Source organism: Protopterus annectens, chromosome 4.part0 (assembly GCF_019279795.1).
Source record: "Protopterus annectens isolate FY-2018-M chromosome 4.part0, PAN1.0, whole genome shotgun sequence".
Classification (NCBI taxonomy): domain Eukaryota; kingdom Metazoa; phylum Chordata; order Ceratodontiformes; family Protopteridae; genus Protopterus; species Protopterus annectens.
In genome coordinates, this window is record NC_056733.1 from 1434390695 (window position 1) to 1434412739 (window position 22045).

General features: G+C 40.4%; 1 protein-coding gene across 4 annotated transcripts in view; it reads left to right on the forward strand.

Moving 5' to 3' along the window:
• Positions 1 to 22045, forward strand: part of LOC122799893 (E3 ubiquitin-protein ligase RNF14-like) — an 826975-nt gene that overhangs the window by 185024 nt on the left and 619906 nt on the right. For all 4 annotated transcript variants that reach the window (XM_044069268.1, XM_044069270.1, XM_044069269.1 and 1 more), the window contains one exon: positions 19668 to 19783. The gene's annotated coding sequence lies outside the window, so the exon portion shown is untranslated. The remainder of the gene's footprint in view (positions 1 to 19667; positions 19784 to 22045) is intronic.

Below are 22045 nucleotides of genomic sequence, written 5' to 3' on the forward strand. Positions count from 1 at the left end.
CATGATTGTTTACCACATGACCAATTTATTAGGGAATGTACCACTAAAGTGGTTGTGACTTCTGGTTTTCTCTAAAAACTGGCCCACAGGAGAAAAGCTTCTGTCTGAAGAGAAAAAGCTCAGAAAGGGATTGGAGTGGCTATCTGAGAGGGTGGCGTGAACAATGGGCAAAGTGAAGCCAATTGAAATTTAGTTTGTGTTTAAATGCCACTGGTTATTTAGTTCTTATGCATGTTGCATATGTGACTCACTGAGTTATTATTGTATGTACTTGATTTCTTAGCTTGACTTCTGCTGTGACTCTTTTTAATTAAGATCTAGGCCTTAACAGTAAGTAATAAAATATGCAGACACTATTATACATACCTAACTAGAGTAAGTGTGACTATAAAGTCAACAAAGAATGAAAAATCAGTTTAAACAGAGAGGTTTTAGTACAGCAAGAAAGTACACAAACTACGTCATATGCATATATTACCAGTAATAGTAAAAGTTATTTGCTGGCACAGTTAATAATGCAAGTAAATTAGCATGTTTAATATATCAGATTAAATGTGTGTCTGAACTTGCATTGTAAACCAAAACTGTTGTAAATTTGCACCATTCTTGATTTATTGGAAGATGAATAACTTTTCATGGTAACATGTCCTTAGAAATGAGTTTCGAGAACAGCAAATTGATGGCAAGTGTACTTCTAATGCTAGGTAAGAGCAATTCCATAATGTGATATAAACAAAGTAGTAGCTGGTGGCACTTCTGTTTTTACCTTTTAGTGAATGTATGGATTGAGTGGTAATGTATAATCAAGAGTTATGCCAAGGCATTTAATACTAGCAACATTTTCAGTAAGGTCACCTATACCTGCTTGGGTGGAAAGATCTGGAAAATGTTTCTTTTAAGTAACAGATGCTTCAAAACAGAACTGATTGATTCACTTTATTGGGATTGGAGCAGGAGATGAGTTTTCAGTCTTTCTTCCAGTTTGGTGAATCCTTCCTAGAGTTTCAACTGTGCTATTAATAAGTAGTCATCTGTATATTGTATGTCTACATGTGTAAAGCATTTAATTTTTTTGTTGAATGTCCTGGAAATGTCAAAGGCCAAAGCTGATGCAGCTTTGATCTTTTGTACATATTTGGAAGTTAATGGTATAACATAGTTGAGGAAGTATACCATTTAAAAAAACACACATTGTATATTATTTTTTTACCGTAAATGAAGCTGGTGGCAAGGAAATTTAGGATTGTATTAGATATGTAGTTTAAAAGATGTCCCCTTTGCATAGGGATTAACAATGAAGTTTTCCTGCTGTTAAACAACTTTTAGCACAATGATTTAGGCAACAGAAAGTTGAAAGGGTTATAACCAAACATAGACAGCCTATAACAAGAAAAACAACCAGAAATCCTGTAGAAGTTTTGACAATATTTTGGAAAATTTAGGAAAATATGTATAAAGCAGCGAAATCTGGAAATCAAGAAAGAGCACAAATGGAAATTTTTATGGATGACTTAACTATACCAAGGTTAAAGGTAGATGATGCTCAGCAACTAGCCGTTAAGATAGGAGGGGATGAGATAAAAAAATGGTGATGTATAATCAGTCTTCAGGAAAGTCTCCTGGAACAGATGGTATTCCTGCGGAAATTTGTTAGTGAGGAGGGACAAAAGTAACAAAGATCTGTAAGATTTTGTTTAACTGTATTTTAAAATTGGGAAGTACCAACATCTTGGAAAAAAGCTGTGATGGCTGTATTACCTAAGGACAATAACGACCTATCAGACACAGCTTCATACAGACCCATTTCAATTTTAAACCATGATTATTAAATGTCTATGTCTTCAGTAGCTAAAAGACTGACAGAGGTGTTGCCAAAATTGATAGGTATGGGCCTATGTGGTTTTGTGGAGGGCAAAGATTTGACCACATTTACAGAACAATGACGATCCAGTGGGAAGCAGAATGTAAGAAAATACCACTGTTTTTGCTGAATCTTGTTGCAGAGAAAGCATTCTACAGAATAAGCTGGGATTTTATAAGTAGGGCAATGGAAGCATTTGCATTCCCTGATACAATAATAAAGTTAATTAAGAGTCTACGTGAAAGATCAGAGTCAATAATTAAAGTGGGAGGGTTCCTCTCCGATAAGTTATGTTTGAACAGAGGAACTTAGCAGGGGTGTCCTTTTTCCCCTTTGTTATTTGCTTTATATTTTGAGCCATTAGCAAAGAAAAGGGGACTCAAAAATGCAAGGATGTAGTTGATATGATAATCAAGAAAAGTTGACTTTATTTATAGATGATATTATTTTGTACCTGATAAATCAAGAAAAGGGCATCTCAGTGTTGTGGAACATTTTGAGACAGTATAAATTCTTTTTGCGATATAAAATTAATAAAGAAAAATCAAAGGCTATACCCGTAAATTATGTACCCACATGCTAATTGGTTCAGCAATGCCCATATTTATGAAGACACTATAAGATGAAGTATTTAGGAGTTTGGATTAAAAAGGCTTTTCTATGACAGCGAAGGACATGTGGGAAGAGGCTAAGAAAAATAATACCATAATTGAGAAATGGAAGCTCTTGTTTATTGACATGGGTAGCAAGGTACAAGCAGCGAAAATGTTTTAGTCCCTCTAATTTTATATACTGGTCAGGCATATTTTAGCAACTAGACAGAGGAGAAGTTGTGGACAATAATTAATAAAGAGACCTTCAAAGCAGACACCCAAACAACCTGTACTTCCCGTCACAAACCAGACAACACATAAAACACAAAATCAGTGTGCCACACAATCACAGCCCTTAAGGCGAAATAACATACCTAACACACTAGTAATAGGTGACTGTATAGTCAGGCACACTGAAGTCCCACTCACTAGGCTGGACAAGCAGAAGGTTACTGTTAGCTGCCTGTCGGGAGCCAGAATCCGCCACATAACATAAGCACTCAGGTCACTCCAGAACAAGTACAAATATGACTCTGTCATTGTTCATGTTGGTGTGAATGACCTGAGATGTACCTCCCTGGACTACATGAAAAAAGACATGGAAAAGCTCTCTGATCATGCAGCCCAGGCTGGTATGACCCTGACCCTGAGTAGCATCCTGCCCTCACCAAGATGATACCTCAGTATAAAGAAAAAATGATCAATTTCAACAATTGGCTAAGCTTCTGGTGTCATTCACAGGGGATCCAGTGTCTGTCAGTCTGGAATGACATCCTCGACAAGCCGCGTTGCTTCGCAAGAGATGGCTTGCACCTGTCACCCCTAGGCTTTCGAATACTGGCCAAGGCTCTTACTGCCGCCATAGTGCCTTTTTTATGCAAGGCTCAAAACTCAAACCCACCTCCATAAACAGCACAATTAACAAAAAATTGAGGGTTATGCTACTCAACGCCAGGAGTTTAAATCTCAAAATGCACACGCTCGAAGCACTACTCAGTATGGAGAACGTCGACATCTGTGCAGTAACTGAAACCTGGTTCAGGGCTCCAGAGAGCACCCCAGCACTACTGGGCTACAACTCATACCACACGTTTTGGTCACAGAACACAGACCGAAACACAAAAGGGGGGGGTGTATCCATATTCATCAAGGATACCTACACCTTCAGGTTAATGGCGCAGCATGATACCTCTGAGATCATCCATGTGCAACTAACATCAGGCAAATCTGCAATGCAATTGTGGCCTGCTACAGATCACCCTCCATGACCCAGGACCACCACTCCACCTTTCTGGAGACACTGGAAAACATGAAGGTCCTACTGAACACCCTGATATTGGGTGATTTCAATTACCCTACCATTCACTGGGAAAACTACTCAAGTACAAATTCCCAGGCCCAGCGCTTCCTGGAATTCATCAACTCAAACACCCTGGATCAGCTGGTAAACTCCCCTACCAGAGGTGAAAACATATTGGACCTGGTCATCACCAACATGGGCGACAGGTGTTCCACACTGGAGGTCAACTCGTCACTGGTTAGATCAGACGATATGCTAATCACTCTGGATGTCCACACCACCCCCAACTATGGAAACCACAGTAAAAAAATTTTCTAAAGCAAACTTCACCTTACTTAAGACAGAGGTGGTAAGTTTCACAGCCCTCATGCTAAAGGATAACGCTGCCCAAGATGCAGAAACCTTTACAAATGCACTCTATGAGCACCTACAAGGATGCATGGATTATGCCATCCCTAGCAAAACCAAGACTCACTCCTCTAAAAGAAGGAAACCAGTTTTGTGGACCCCTGCAATAAACAGGCTATACAATAGAAGGAGGAAACTAGTTCAGAAAAAAAGCAAATCCCAAGGAAAGACATCCCTGATCAGTATCCGTAAGAAACTAAGGTCCCTCATGAAATCATCCAAGGCTAACTTCGAAAGAAAAATAGCCAAGGATTCAAAAGATAACCACAAAGACTTCTTTAGCTATGTTAAGAATCTAAGTGGCAACTCACAGACATGCACTGAATTAGTGCAAAATAGCACAAAATATACTGAACCTACTGATATTGCCAACATCCTGGCAGATAGATTCAGTGCAAACTTCACCCCCCTCTCACCTCCAAAAGGGCCCACAACAATACCGGAAAAGTGTAGTGTCCCAAAAATCACAGACACACAGGTGAAAATAGCCCTTTCAAAAGCCAAAAACACAGCGCCAATGGGACCAGATGGTGTCCCAGGCTGCGTCTTGCACGAACTACAGAACAAACTAACCCCCCACCTAAACACGCTGTTCAACCTCAGCCTCTCCACCAGCTACATGCCCATAGAATGGCGCACAGCAATGGTTGTTCCTCTCCAGAAAGGAGGGGCCACAAATTACCCTGGTAACTATTGCCCCATAAGCCTGACTAGCCTGGTTTGCAAGGCTATGGAGCCCATCATCATGGAACTCATTAACAAAGACATTGGGAACCTTCAAACACTTTACTCGACCCAGTTCAGCTTTGTTAAGGGCAAGATCATGCCTACTAAACCTGGTTGACTTCTTCGAGACAGTCACCAAGGCCATAAATGAGGGAAAGGTTCACACAGTCTACCTTGACCTAGCCAAGGCTTTCGACACCATTCCTCACTCAGGTATTACAGAAAAACTCACCAGCCTGAACATAAACCCCTATGTCACGAGATGGTTGCCAGCTGGCTTACAGACAGAACTCACACAGTAAGAATAGTGGGCTCCAGGTCCGACTGTGAATCTGTCACAAGTGGTGTCCCACAAGGCTCGGTCCTGGGGCCCTTACTGTTCGGCATATACTTCTCAGAAGTACAGGCAAACACAGGAGGACTATGGCTAACCAAGTTCACCGATGACTGCAAACTGGGAGCCATAATTGACTCTCCGGCTGACAAGGACATCCTCCAAAAGGGCCTTACTGAGACGGACACCTGGTGTCAAAGTCATGGCATCAAGCTAAATGCCAAAAAATGTATAGTCATCCCATTTGGGAAAAACAAAACACCCATGAATTACAGTGTAGGTGGCAGCTCCCTTAATACAGAAGAGGTAATAAGAGATCTGGGGACCCAGGTAGATAGTAATCTCTCCTTTGACAATCATATTGCCAAAGTAGTTAGGAAATCCTTCTATGTGGCCCATCTAATTACTAAAGGGTTCACATCTAGAAATAAAGAGGTTATAGTGCCCCTATACTCGTCACTCATTAGAGCCATCATAGAGTACAATGCCCCATTTGGGATGTACCTCACAAGACACTTCCAACAGCTGGAAAGACCACAAAAGTACCTCACCAAAAGGATTACTGGCCTCAAACATATGTCCTATGCAGCCCGACTGAAAAAACTCCGGCTGTACTCAGTTGCATATCGCTTACTCAGAGGTGATCCCTGCCTGATTTACAAAGCCATGTCCAACTCAGAATTAATGGACATGCTCCACCTAAAGAAGTCCAAGTCACTGCGAGCCACGCGCTCTAGTGAGCTAAACCTCGCCACAACAATAAATAGAACATGCTGGTGGGATAGATTCCTGTCAAAGAGACTCCCTATGCTTTGGAACAATATTCCAAATTACATCAGGCAGAGCCCCTCACTAACACTCTTCAAGAGAAACCTTGACGAGTGGATGGGTAACAGAAAATACACCCCTGGGATCACTTCATTGGCTCTGCTTGACAGAGGATCAGTTAATTAATCAATGGGGCAGCGAAAGCCGACACACTCTGGCTAGGCTTATAAATGCCCTCGGGCCTTGTACTTACCTATGAGCCTAAGAGTTGAAGGAGTGCATCTAGAAGGGGAGAGGGCAAGAGCTAAGTGGGATAAAAGGATCTTTCCAAAAGAACAAGGTTATAATTATTTGATTTAAACGGATGTTTTAGAGCTATGCAGTTAAGGCTCATATACATAACACAAGCAGAAGTTATAATTCAAAATGGAAAGGGTGTTAATGAAGCAAGGGGAAAGTTCAAGAAAAAAGAGAGAGTAGGATTTTGGATGCATATCCTTAAGGAGAATAATAAAAACATACAAAATATAGTAGTGGAAAGTATTCTAAGAACTAAGCCAACATGAGAATGGAGATTTTGTCAATAGGGATGACTATAAGCAGGGGAATGGAATGAAAACTGGCAAAGGTATTAAGGTATTGGGAGCAAATAACTAGAGAAGGCAAGGTTATAGAGTAGGTTGAGGCCAAGAAGACATTTGGACTGAAGGCTAGAGACTGCATTCCCTTCCACGATATTACTGTATAGGCAAAAGGTAAGGGATAACGGAATTTTCTTACATGCAAGACCTGCTCTGGTAAGGTTTTTGATTGAATCTAGAACAGAATTTGCTGTTAAAAAGAGATACTTAATAAGGCATATAAAATATTGCATGATAGTACTCTCTTGAAATATTGAGTGAGCAAATTGTTGTAAGGATGTGATTTTTTGATCTGGGACACATGATAATACATAACAAGGCCTTATTAAGTCTAATTCTGTGGCTGCCAAAGAAGCAATTTTGAGAAAATAGAAATCAGTATCTAAACCAACAGTATTTGAAGTACTGAATATTATAAAAATGGTAAAAGAACTGGAAGAGGGATCTTTAGGAAAGAGAAGGAGCAGCTTATATAGAGTAAATGGAAATTGTGGGAAATTGTGGGAACAATACATGCAGAATAATGTTCAAGAAGAGGATGAGTGCGGTTTAAAGGATGGCTGGAATTCAACAATTTATGTAATGCTGAACTGATGATAATGACAAATAAAGAAAAGGTATGTGATATGTAATGTATGTAAATGGAAAAAAAATGTTAAATGGTTTGCTTTCATTTCTGTTAATGTATGGGTTACCTGTGTCTTAAATGAAAATGTAATAAAGGTGTTTTTTTGTATATATATATATATATATATATATATATATATATATATATATATATATATATGTATATAAATCACCTACAGAACACCGACAGCCCAAAACACTGTCACCCATATGGCCGGCGCTCACACACAATATCGACAGCGCCAGAACTTCACAAAAAAGGTAAATCACGTACCTTTAATATACAAACTCTGAGATCACACTACATTGCAAGAAAGGAAATGTTTCCATTCCGCACTATTGGGAGATAGGGTTTCCCCATTGTCGATATTTTGAATGTCGACCATATGGCATCGGCCATATGGGTGTCGGCGTTGTGAGCTATCTGTGTTCTGTATGGACACGTGTATATGTATATATATATATATATATATATATATATATATATATATATATATATATATATCAACAGTGATGCCTTCCTCAGCTGTGGAATACATCTTTGTACTCTGAGTCCCTTCAGTATAATTGTTGTTAATTAAGCTGCATAATTGGGTGGAATAGAGTTTGCACTCTGTCCCATTCCCTAGTCTTTTGGTTTGTTTTCCAGTGTCAAATAACCTGCTTTGAGACAGAATGTCGGTTTAGCACATATAGTGCTGCAGTCGGTAGACAAAGTTTGGAATGTACAAGTGCAAGTGGTTCCTGACTGTCTTAGCTAACTCTGAGTGGGGCTTATCTGAAATTGAAAGAGCAGTGGATAGATTCCATGGGTCTAACAACTGACTGAGCCTTTTCCAAAAAATTAATCAGATCCCCTTGATTTCAAAACTGTATTGATTTGCCTTTATTTAGTGGGATGGTTGTGGTGTTGGGCTGGTCAGGATCATTATATTTAGATCGCAGACATCCAGGGCCATGCTTGACTATAAAGGTTTTATGGGGCCTACAGCTGCCAGTGTTGTAGAGCTGACATTAATTCAGAGCATCATCAGGTGATCTGTGGCAGTCGTGGATCAACAGACTGATAGATTGTATTATGAGTTTAACCTGCTCTCATTTTAATTTTTGTAGCTCATAGCTCTCATAGCTCTTTGAGGGAGTTGCTTTACTTGTCACCTCTTCTTCCGGATATTCCCATTAGGGGTCACCATAGCAGATCATCTGTTTCCATTTCTTCCTGTCCTCTGTATATTGCTGTGTCACACCAACCACCTGCATGTTGTCTCTCACCACATCCATAAACCTTATTTTGGGCCTTCACTTTTCTTCTTACCTGGCAGCTCCATCCTTAGCATCTTTTTCCCAATATACCCAGCATCCCTCCTCAGCACATGTTCAAAGCAGCACAATCTCGCCTGTCTGGCTTTGTCTCCAAACCATCCAACCTGAGCTGACCCTCTAATATACTGATTGCTAATCTTGTCCATCCTTGTCACGCCCAGTGCAAATCTTAACATCTTTAACTCTGCCACCTCCAGCATTGACTCCTGCATTTTTGTCAGTGCCATCGTCTCCAACTCAAACAACATAGCTGGTCTCACTACCATCTTGTAGACCTTTCCTTTCACTCTTACTGGTACTCGTCTGTCACAAATCACTCCTGACACTCTTTTCCACCCACTCCCCCCTGCCTGTACTCTCTTCTTCACTTCCACACTCACCATTACTCTGAACTGTTGATTCAAGTATTTAAACTCATCCACCTTTGCCAGCTCTACTCCCTGCATTATCACCATTCCTCTGTTTTCCCTCATTCACACACATATATTCTGTCTTAGCCCTGCAAACCTTCATTCCTGTCTTCTCTAGCGCATATCTCCACCTCTCCAGGGACTACTTAACCTGTTCCCTACTCTCACTACAGATCACAATGTAATTCGCAAACATCACAGTCCACAGGGACTCCTGTCTTATCTCGTCTGAAAAATCTGTCCATCACCATTGCAAATAAGAAAGGGCTCAGAGCTGATCCTTGATGTAATCCCAGCTCCACCTTAAATGCATCTGCCACTCCTGCAGACCTCAGCACTTTCACACTGCCCTCGTACATATTCTGTACCACTCTTACATACTTTTCTGCCACTCCCGACTTCCTCTTACAGTACCACAACTCCTCTGTAGGAACCCTGTCATATGCTTTCTCTAAGACCACAAAGACACAATGTAACTCCTTCTGACCTTCTCTATACTTCTCCATCAACACTCTCAGAGCAAACATTGCATCTGTAGTGCTCTTTCCCAGCATGAAACCATACTGCTACTTGCTAATCATCACCTCCCTTCTTATCCTAGCTTCCACTACTCTTTCCCATAACTTCCTCCCGTGACTGATCAATTTTATGTCTCTGTAGTTACTACAGCTCTGCACATCAACCTTATTCTTAAAAATTGGTACCAAAACACTTCTTCTCTGCTGCTCAGGCATCCTCTCACTTTCCAAGATTTCATGAAACAATCTGGTCACTTGTCACCCTGATGGTAAAACTTTTGTTGTGGTCAATAATAGTGTTTTAGAAGTCCACTGCCAGTTATTTTAGTGGGATGATCTTAGAAGACCCAGTCAGGAATACTTTCCTTTCCTCTCATATTATTTATTTGAGTAGGAATGTTAGTGTGATGGGTCAGGCTACTAAGTGTGTGTTCAATGGCTTCCTTTTGAAGTGTCGAAACTTGAAATGCCGAGTGACAACAAGCCAAAAAAAAAAAAAAGACTGAAATTACAGGAGAAGAGCTTTGAGTGCTCACTGTAGATGGTCCCACCATTTCAGTGGTTAATGTGTACAGCTCTGGGCTCAAGAAGGGTTTCCACTGAATTTTGAGAACCCCCAAACTTAGATATACTAACTCAGAGATCACCATTCCTCAGAGAAAAGGGAATATTCTGAGATATGGTCATCTCAAACTTCGTATATGTAACTACATTTTTTGGCCATTCAGTCTTTATGTTTTTGGGCTTGCTGTAGTGGGATCTGACATTTCAAATGGTTACTGTGTACAGCTCTGGGCTCATAGAGGGTTTCCATTGCATTTCTGAGAATGAATAATATGAGTCCAACAACTCAGTGCAATTAAGTGGGATCTGGGATAAGGTGCAAGTAGAATTACTAAGTCTGAAATTACTGTAGCTCAGAGAATGCCCCCCTTCTCCAAGGTGTATTGATCTCAGAGTCTCAGAATTAGTGTTTATCAGTAATAGGGATGTACGGGGGCTTGCACATGAAAAAAAAAAAAAAACTTTTAATGTGTGACAAGTTTCACATTTTGCTGGATTGTGGGATTATGTTTAAATTTCAGAGTTTTAGGACTGTCACTGTTGAGTCTTGAACTTTTGATTATTATCCCCCAAATCTCCTAGGCACAGTGTATTAGCCTTGGTGGTATATTATCTTCTGCTAGTGTAGCCTCTAGAAGTATACATTTTTTTCTTTTTCTTTCTTTTTTTTTTTTTTTTTTTTTTTTTTGATATGTAGATAGTGGCCATTTTAATTCCTTTATTTTGGGGGCATTGGCTGTCTAAAAGAAATAATTCAGGTGATTTTTAACAAGTATAGCAAATCTCCAGGTCTTTTTGTAATCTGTTGTGTTGCTTGTGCGTGTTTGGGTATGTATGTGTGCATTTGTGTGTCTGTATTATATATGCTGTATATATGCACTGTTATTTTTGCTTCACTGTATAGTTTTTCAGATCTCTGCTGAAGGTGTTTTTTCCCCCTCCCCCTATTTGTCTGTGTTAAGTTGGTATAACTGGTTACATCCTGTGTGTTATCTGACTATCTCAAGGATTACTTGCATAAAATTAGACCCTCTTAGTAAAAAGTCTGCATATCATTGCTAGAGCCTTCCTGTGTCCTGAAAGACGGCTCTTCAAACTATCTGGAGATATACAGAGCTGAGTACATTTTTCTGGCACTTCAGAGTTGTGTACTGGTAATTGTTGTTTGACTAATTTTATATCATTGCTGGCTGACTTCAGAGTTGTGCACTGTTATTTTTGCTTCACTGTATAGTTTTTCAGATCTCTGCTGAAGGTGTTGGTTTTGCCATACCCACCCTCCCTATTCCTGTGTTGTTGTTTAAATTTGGAGGTTTTTGCAGTTGCCCGCCCCCATTGTAGATTTGATCTGGGACACTCCCATCTCTTTACCTCATTCTACCTAATAGACTCCTTCTGCATTGTTTTTAGTCATTTTTAAATTAATTGCATTTTTTAAACTGTTTGGTCTAACATTGCTACATACTCAAGTGTGCTAGCTTGCACTGCATTTGAATTGTTTTGACTGCTGTTTTAGCTACTTTTCTGTATATATAAAAAAAAATCCTTTCCTGTAACTAGTGTAGTCCAGATTCAGATTTGCTGTATCCAGGACTGTATGTAAGCTTCTGAGCCCCCCCCCCAAGCTTTCTGTGTTGGGGGGAAGCCTTCTAGCTTATCAGTGGGAGTGGTAAGCACTAGGCAACCTATCTACCACATAAGGAGTGGTTCTGGCCCAGAAATTGTAGTTATTGGCCGTTTGGGCAGTTTTTCAACTTTCTGATTAAAAAGCCCCATTTGCACTTGTTTCCCCCCTTTCCTGTAACTAGTCTAGTCCAGATACAGATTCTTACTTTTAGCACTTGAATTTGCTTATTCATGATCAGCACTTGTTCAGAACTTGTAAGCACTAAATAACCTACTAATTGCTACAGCAATCAACCTTCCTCATTACCTAGAGGAAAACAGTTTTGGTACTTACTTTCCTCACTTGCCTAGAGAAAAACAGCTCTTGTACTCACTTTCCTCACTTATCTAGAGGAAAATAGTTTGTTTATTCAGGCATGTCCAAGGGTCAGCTCCCAGTGTTCTCTCCTGTCTATCTGATGAATCTGGGCATCTTGGGGCAATGTAGAAATTGCCTCATGTACACAGACAACCCTCTCCTCCTACCACCCAACACTACAACCAGTGAGAGATGCACTTATCTATCCAAACTGGAGGTAAAGCTCTCTCCAATCAAGACTGAACTTGACAGTCAAGAGGAGAAGGTAAACACTTGCACCACACCACACTCATCACATAGTCTCACTAAATCTACACCACCAAAATCCACACATAGAAACACAAAAACATTTGCGGAGGCTCTCAATAATAATCTGCTCAAGCAACAGAGACCTCCAAAGCAGAAATGCAAGCGACCTCCAACCCCCAACACAACCCAAATGACACATAGCCCGCAGACTCAGTGTGCCACTCAACCACAGCCAATAAGGCAAAACAACGTACCCCACACACTAGTCATAGGCGACTCTGTAGTCAGGCACACTGATGTCCCACTCACTAGGCTAAACAAGGAGAAGGTTACTGTCAGCTGCCTGTTGGGTGCCAGGATCCGCCACATAACCCACGCACTCAGGTTACTCCACAGCAAGTACAAATATGACTCTGTTATTGTCCATGTTGGTGTGAACAACCTGAGACATACCTCCCTGGACTACATGAAAAGAGACATGGAAGAGCTCTCTGATCTTGTAGACCAGGCAGGTATGACCCTAGCCCTGAGTAGCATTCTGCCATCACCCAGAATGATGCGGCAGTACAAGGACAAAATGATTGACTTCAACAATTGGCTAAGCTTCTGGTGCCATTCTAAAGGGATCCAGTATCTGTCTGCCTGGGATGACATGGTCGACAGACCACGATGCTTTGCTAGAGATGGTCTGCACCTATCACCCCTGGGATTCCGGATACTGGCTAAGGTTCTTGCCACCCCTATAGTGCCTTTTTTAGGCAAGGTTCAAATGACAAATTCACCACCGTAACAGGAACAGGCAAGCAAAAACTGAGGGTGATGCTACTCAATGCTAGAAGTCTAAATCTCAAAATGCACTCACTCGAGGCACTCCTTAAAATGGAGAACATTGATATCTGTGCAGTGACTGAGACCTGGTTCAAGGCTCCAGAGAGCACCCCTGCACTACCAGGCTATAACTCATGCCACACTTTTCAGCCATGTAACCTGGACCAGAACACCAAAGGTGGAGGTGTCCATATTCATTAAGGATATCCACACCTCCAGGCTAGTTGCTCAGCATAATGCAGCCAAAGTTATCCAAGTGCAACTAACTCTGGGTAAAACTGCAATCCAAATTGTAGCTTGCTACAGATCACCCACCATACCCCAGGATTCCCACTCCTCTTTTCTTGATGTACTGGAAAATATTAGGGTTCAACCAAACACCCTAATAATGGGCGATTTCAACTACCCCACCATTAACTGGGAAAACTACTCATGTACCAACTCCTTTGCTCAATGCTTTCTGGAATTCATAAACTCCAATGCCCTGGATCAACTTATCCACATGCTCACCAGGGGCAATCTAGTCATTACCAATATGAGTGACCAGTGTTCCACACCTGAAGTCAACGCCTCATTGGTCCACTCCGATCATAAGCTAATTACCTTAGATATCCACATCCTGCCTCCACCCCCCATTAAGGAAACATGGTAAAAAATTTCTCCTAAGCCAACTTCATGCTTCTTAAGACAGAAGTGGTGAACTTCATGACACCCATGCAGATGGACAGTACAGTTACGACTACTGAATCCTATACAGTTGCACTTTATAAGCACTTACATGAGTGCATGGATCGTGCTATCCCAAACAGAACCAAGACGCTATCCTCCAAAAAAAGGAAGCCAATCTGGTGGTCCCCTGCCATAAACAAACTGTACAATAGAAGGAAGAAACTCTTGCAAAAGAGAGTAAAATCCCATGAGTGGAGGAGCTCCCTGGTCAGCCTCAGTAAGAAGCTGCGATCCCTGATAAAATCCTCCAAAGCTAGTTACGAAAACAAAATCGCCACTGATTCTAAAGACAACCACAAAGCATTCTATAGCTATGTCAGGAATCTCAATGGCAACACTCAGATCTGCTTTGAGTTACAGCACAATGGCACTAAATATACAGACCCAACTGATATTGCCAACATCCTGGCAGATAGTGCTAACTTTACCCCCCTCTCACCCCCTAAAGAGCCCATCTCTATACTGGAAGAATGCAAAGTTCCTGTAATCACGGCTGCACAGGTAAAAACCGCACTCTCCAAAGCCAAGAACACAGCATCCATGGGACCAGACAACATCCCAGGCTGCATTCTACACGAACTACAGAGCGAACTGGCACCCCACCTAAGTACCATGTTCTGTCATAGCCTCACCTCAGGATTTGTGCCTGCTGAATGGCGCACAGCAATGGTTATCCCACTCCACAAGGGGGGAGCCACCATGGACCCCGGAAACTACCGCCCCATTCGCCTGACGAGTATGGTCTGCAAGGCCATGGAACGTATCATCACGGAACTTATAAACAAAGATATTGGTAATCTCCAAACTCTGGATCCCACCCAGTTTGTGTTTGTAAAAGGCAGATCATGTCTCCTAAACCTGATAGACTTCTTTGAAGCAGTCACCAAAGCCGTAGACAAGGGTAAGGTGGTTCACACAGCCTATCTAGATCTTGCCAAGGCTTTTGACACCATCCCCCACTCTGGAATTATAGATAAACTCACTAAACTAGGTATAAATCCCTATGTCACAAGATGGGTTGCCAACTAGCTCATTGACAGAACCCACACTGTGAAAGTAGCAGACTCCAAATCCGACTTCAGACCAGTGACAAGTGGAGTATCACAGGGTTCAGTCCTGGGTCCTCTCCTGTTTGGTATCTACTTCTCTGAAGTACAGGCTAATACAGAAGGTCTTTGGCTAATGAAGTTCGCAGATGACTGCAAACTAGGAGCCATAATCGAAACTCCTAACGATGTGGACATCCTCCAAAAGGGCCTCACTGAGACAGATGCCTGGTGTCAAAGCCATGGCCTCAAGCTCAATGCCAAAAGGTGCATTGTCATCCTCTTTGGTAAAAACTCTGTACCCATGAACTACAACATAGGCAGTAGTATACTTAACACTGAAAGTGTGATAAGAGACCTTGGGACACAGGTGGACAGTAGTCTTTCCTTTGATAATCACATCGCCACAGTAGTCAGGAAATCCTTCTACATGGCACACCTCATCACAAAAGGTTTCTCATCCAGAAAAAAAGAGGTCATTGTTCCCCTCTACTCATCACTCATTAGACCCATTATAGAGTACAATGCCCCTTTTGGTATGTACCTCACAAGACATCTACAACAACTGGAAAGGCCGTAGAAATACCTCACAAAGAAGATTACCAGCCTCAAACAGATGCCCTGTGCAGACCATCTCAAAAAACTCCAGCTTCACAATGTCGCATATCGCCTACTCAGAGGTGATCTCTGCCTAACATACAAAACTATGTCAAACCCAGAGCTGTTGGACATGGTCCACTTAAAGAAATCCCAATCCCTCCGAGCTACACGCTCTAGGGACCTAAACCTTGTCACCACATTAAACAGAACATGCCTGAGGGATAGATTCCTGTCCCAGAGACTTCCCATACTCTGGAATAAACTACCTATCTGTATCAAACAAAGCTCCTCATTAGCACTCTTCAAGAAAAATCTTGATGATTGGATGGGAAATAGGAAATTCACCCAGGGGATCACCTCTGTGGCTCTGCTCGACAGTGGCACAGGAACATAATTTTCTTGGGTGGCAAAAGCCAGGGTACCTTTTTGGCTGGGCTTGTATAGGCCCCAGGGCCGATAGCCTAGTACCTACCTATGAACCGGGGAAGGAGAACATCTTAAAGCTTGACAGAATTTTTCCATTTTATTTGGATGCATTCTTTTTTCAATAGTGATATTCAAAATTTTTATTTGATAGCATGGATGGAGACAGGATTAAACTAATATAAGAATCTATAAAAGGTCCTTTGGTTTTCTTCTCCACTGTCTTGCTTTCATTTTGCATATGTGAGTAGGTATATCAAGTTGAAAATTAAAAGTGCTGCATTTTTAGTTTATCATGGATTACATATCAAGCTATATTTGTGTGTGTGTGTGTGTGTGTGTGTGTGTGTGTGTGTGTGTGTGTGTGTGTGTGTGTGTGTGGAGGGGGCTCTACATCTGATGCTGTCTTCTTTTATGTAGGTTTTTGCTCCTTGGTCAGGTGCAGATTTCAGTGTACTGCCCTTGACTGTCATACACACTACATGACTGAGAATGGTGATGTTTAATTGCTATATACTGTACTTTATAAAAACTTTCTTTGGCGGTACATTTTAGCAATAGTAAAATTATGTTTTAATTTAGCAATATCTTACTGTAGTTTGGTGAGAAGAAAGCTATGCCATCAATTTTCTTGCTGTCATAAATCCATGGTAGCAGTGTGAAAGCCGATATAATCTGCCCAGACAGTAAAGTTCATAAAATTGTGACTGGAGAATGAATAACACTGATGCTGTAAGATAACATGATGAAGTATTTATTGGCATTTGTAAAATGAGGTTTACAGCAACCCTTAACCTTGCCTCTATTACTGAAACTTTCATCCATCTTGTTTGAAAAGGACCACTGCTTTTAATTCATTATTGGGTGCCCACTAATTGGCATCAGCTTCAGCCTCCTTCTTCCCATTTTTCTACATGGGGTCGAGGTGTCACAACTACAGTGACTATTACCTAGACCAGTGTTTACACTGCCAGGTGGTTAGACCTGAAATGTTTGCTTTCTTTACTATATATACTCTATTGAATCTAACTTCTTTTGAAAATGTTTGCTACTGTGAATATACGGGTGTCAGTATCTATAGAATTGTCTCATAGTTTGCTGTTAGGTTTCTTTTTTGTTTAGATGAAATGTGAAGCAGAGTTCCCATTTGCTTATTTGGGAATTGCTAAAATCATGTGACTTCCTCTTTGTAGAGACACATACTACTTTTCTGTTCTGGGCAAATTTCTTGCTGTCTTAAAAAAAATAAAAAAAAAACTGAACTGACTTAATAGTGTCATTTTTTGGATTAGAGCACTGACCCAGTAACAATCATGTACATTAAGCAAGTAGAAACTATTGGAATGTGTGCTGCGGTAGCATTGTCACCTCACAGTAAGACGTTGTCCTGTTCGATTCTCAGCTAAAGCGTTTTCTGTGTGGAGACATGCGTGAATGGGCGTACCTTAGTTGAAGGTTGAGCGTCAGGCCTGGCAAGTCGGTACGTAAAAATCTACTGCCAATCATTAGTGGACCTGAGTTCCGCTGTGGCGATCCTTAACCGGGAAAAGCCGAAAGATACAACAACAACAAACTATTGGAATATGGCTTAAAAGACTGTAGTGCTCAATAACTGGAACCAAAGTATAGGGCCAGATTCAATAAAACCTACACTTAGTGTACACTGTTCTGAGTGAACAGACATAACTCACACCTTCTTTCTCCTAATTTTAGTTTTCCTACTGATATTCTTGCAGCTTTAAATATTGACAGTAATTCCTAAAGGTTACCACAAAAGTGTAGACTACATGTACATTTAGTGTAATCTTTCAGTGACTAGAAAGCACAAAAAATGTGATAAGAATTTTACTGAATACACATCTTGTATACTAAGTGTACACTTGGTGTAGGCTTCATTGAATCTGGCCTATAGTGTTATATTGTGTATAGTGCTGATGTCCCTCTTTAACTCTAAAACTACCTTATAGTTGCAGTTTGGGAACTAAAAATGCTGTTCTTGCACAGACCGAGTCTTTTCAGCTTAAGGCCATAAAATACGGATGGACCCCAGAAAAGAATAATTCTATTTTTTTTTTTTTTTTTTTTTTTTGCTGCTCTGGCAACATTTGCTTATATTATATATGCAACGATAATAAAATATGTAAGAAAGGTACCAGTGTAATATATGTGGCTGTGAAGATAGCATGAAAATCATCAAGGAAAACGACTCTGCAAAGGCATAAAATTAAAATACTCGTGAGGCTTGGTACTTCTCTTAATAAATGTGGTACCAGATAAATATCTAATGTTTATAACAGAAACAAAATGCAGTTACTTTAACTGAATAATCAATGAGTCCTGTCTGGAAGCTATGAGGTAAGCCTACCCTGGGAAAAAAAGCTCAGAGATTTTGAATTGTAGGTGAAATTTTACATTTCATATAGATGGGCTCTCAGAACAGAAAATAGTGGTTAAGTTTTCTGCTTCACAGGTTCAAAATTTTATTTTCATTCCAAGCCTCCTGTTATTGTTTGGAGTTTGTAGGTCCTTCTTGTTAATGCATGAGCTTCTTCTATTTTCCCTTCTCCTCCCAAAATCATAATAGCTAAATTGTATATCCTAAGCTGTCATTATATATGTACTACACATCGTTCCTTGCTACTGTAATACAAGTAATGAGTGTAAAGGGTCACTTACCTGATCAACAGATAAATAAATACCTAAAGAAAGACCCTTGGCATCAGGTGATGACACTGTCAGTAACACAGGTTCCTTGGGGATTTCAGTGATAATGGGAAACTGTGAGACTGACCAGCACTGCGAGAGTCGATCCTCTAGAGGACTTTTCTCATCAGTTTGTGTGCGTGTGTGTGTGTGTGTGTGTGTGTGTGTGTGTGTGTGTGTGTGTGTGTATAGGAAGGGGGGATGTTATTCTATATTCCTGTGTATTAGCACCCTGGCTAGAAGGGCAGTGTGCATGATAGGTATGGGGCAAGGAAAACCCTGTATGAATGGCAGTATACAAGGAAAAAAAAACATGTGCATGCTTCACTGACATGACTGTAAGCCTGGCTTTAAACAGTGGATGTGGGGGTGCTTCAGATGTTGCAGAATGTGGGATGGCAACTGCATATACCACACCTTAGCTACAGCTTATGAATCTCTCTTGGAATATACACATGTGTAAAGCTTGACAGCAATGATGGCAAAATGACAACATGGAAAAATGGTTGTTTTCAAAGATGTGATAGAGTGTATAGCTAGTCCAAATTCAATATATGTGAATGAATGTTCGTTGCTGGAAAGAAAATGGGTGGAAGCATTATCTCTCTAGCTGTCTATATAATAATATTTACTACTATTATTTAATATGTTTCCTCCAGCTAAAGTCTGCTTATGTGATACTAAATGGCTATTATTACTCAGATGTATTTGCGTGATTGGCCATAGGCATTGTAGGACTAACTCCATGTACAAAATGTAAATTAATAAACAAATGATGCTGCATGCAGTCCACACTGGGCATTTTATTGGGCATACTTTTAAGAGATACTTAGTTTTGTATATGCGTAGTCTTCATAATTGTAGTTTGTAACATTATTCACCTAAGCTGTTTGAAATATAAAATACATCTTGAAGTAATATTACAACCTATGGTTAGATGAGGTATTTGATAAAACATCACTGAAAATAATGCTCTGTTGATGGAAAAGTGTTGCTGTTACACTGTAACATGCCGCCCTATTTGTTGTGTAGTGAGTCATCAGCAAGGATTTGAAAAGCAGGAAGTGGGATAATCTGAGTGTGTGACTGTAGAAGAGGTACCTGGCACAGAACAAGAAACCTATAAAAGGAATCACTGTCTAAAAAGGGTAAGTAATCTCAGTTCTTTCTGCTAATGAGATAAATGCCTTGTCATACTAATAAAAACATAAACCTGTAAAAGTCACTGCATACTAGTTTTGCACAACTTTATTACAGTTTCTAAAAGTTAATAGTGATTTTCAGTTGTGCCAGTCTAAGTGAATGGAAATAAGGTCAGACAAGGACAGTCGAGGACAGGATAATCTTTTGAGTATCTTCATTTCTGACGCTGTAGTGCTTTCTAAGGAAACAAAACCACATCAGGATGTTTGCCAGCATGAGGTGTTTAGAGTCGGAACAAAATTAAAATTAGCCTCACTTAGTTATTGTGCTATATGCAAGTTTGGCTAATGTACAATTCCAACGCAAGACCAAAAAAATGCATGTTTTTCATTTTTCTGGCTTTACTGGTTCTTTAATAGAAACAGCAAATCTGGGGACATTCTTTTATGACCAACACAGACAGAGGTACATATTAATTGCATGTGTTTCTTAAGGGAAGTTTTGTGCAAATATTAAATTTTTCTTCCTGTTGTGCTTCTCCTTTCTATTTAACCCAAACCTTAGATTATCACAATTAAAAATCATATGATCTTGATGTCTTTGTGTCTTGCCTGCATCTGATTCTGCAGTCTCAGTGTGCACAAAGGTTAGTTTGCTTGTTATTTGTTATATTACTTTATTGCCTTATTCTATTTTGAATACTGTGACTTCTTTTATTTACCTTGTGTTTTACTTGTATTCTGCTTTTAACTGCATATTAAAACTTGAAAAGAGACCACAGCTCTCTCTCTTGTGAGTCAGGCAGAAATTAGTACAGGTCAATAGAACAGATCATTTAAGGTAAATCATCTGTGAACTGAGGGGGTGGAGCTAGGAACTAAACCTTCTATTTAAGGGGTAAAATAAACCATTTCAGAGATTTACTAGAAAGGCTCACCCTGACTCTGCTACACTTTGCTCTAAGGGAAAGGTTAGTTTGCTTTTTATTTGTTATATTACTTTATTGCCTTTTTCTATTTTGAATACTGTGATTTGTTTTATTTACCTTGTGTTTTACTTGTATTCTGCTTTTAACTGCATATTAAAACTTGAAAAGAGATCACAGCTCTGTCTCTTGTGAGTCAGGCAGGTCCCCCCCCCCAGTTACTGTAGTGTTGTTAAACACCACTGTCTTTCTAGTTACCTTCCCCTTATGTTAATTTGACCATACATCTCATTTCCTCTCTGTTTTTACTGGCTTGTGTGAGTAAGCACAAAATTATCATTTTGTGAAATCACTCCCCTTGAACTATTTAAATTTATTGGCCATCCTACTGTATTCCATAGTACCAGAATACAAAAGTGACCACCCCCTTTCAATCTATCTTGCTGTTTTAAAAATAGTGACTCTCCACTAAAACTTAACTTTTAGACAGGTAAAACTTCAGTTACCTACTTTCATATCTAACTCCTCTAGTGCACACTGCAGTGTTTAGGGTAAACCACTTTTTTCATCTTACCTTGAAGCATTCCTGTGACTAACACTTGCTTTAAAACCTGCTGGAAAGCACTAGGAAGTCTTAAACTGATACAAGCACTCAACTCTCCTTGTTAATAAGGACAAATTAATCGTAGGCACTAAACAGCCTATAATTGCAAAGTACCTTGCTTAGGTAAGTGAAAACAGCTCTTGTACTTTACAAAAAAAAAGCACCAAACCAGGCATGTCCAAGGGTCAGCTTCCGGTGATTTCTCCTGTCCACCTGGTGAATCTGGGGCAATGTAGCAATTGCCTCATGTACACAGACAATCCTCTCCTCCTACCACCCAACACTACAACCTGTGAGAGATGCACTTACATAGCCAAACTGGAAGCAAAGCTCTCTCCACCCAAGATTGTGCTAGACAGTCAAGAGGAGAAGGTTAACACCCACACTACACCTCCAGCAACACATACCCCTTCTAAACCCCCACCACCAACACCCACATATAGCAACACTAAACCCACATATGTGGAGGCCCTTAACAGTAACCTGCCCAAGCAACAAGGACCTCCGAAGCTGAAACACAAACAAACACCAATCACAACCAAACACCAATAACAACCAAAGTGTCACATAGCTCACAACACCAGTGTGCCACTCAACAACAGCCCCTAAGGCAAGACAATGGACCCAACACTTTAGTCATAGGTGACTCTATAGTCAGGAGCACTGATATCCCACTCACCAGGATGAACAAGGAGAAAATTACAGTCAGCTGCCTATTGGGTGCCAGGATCCACCACA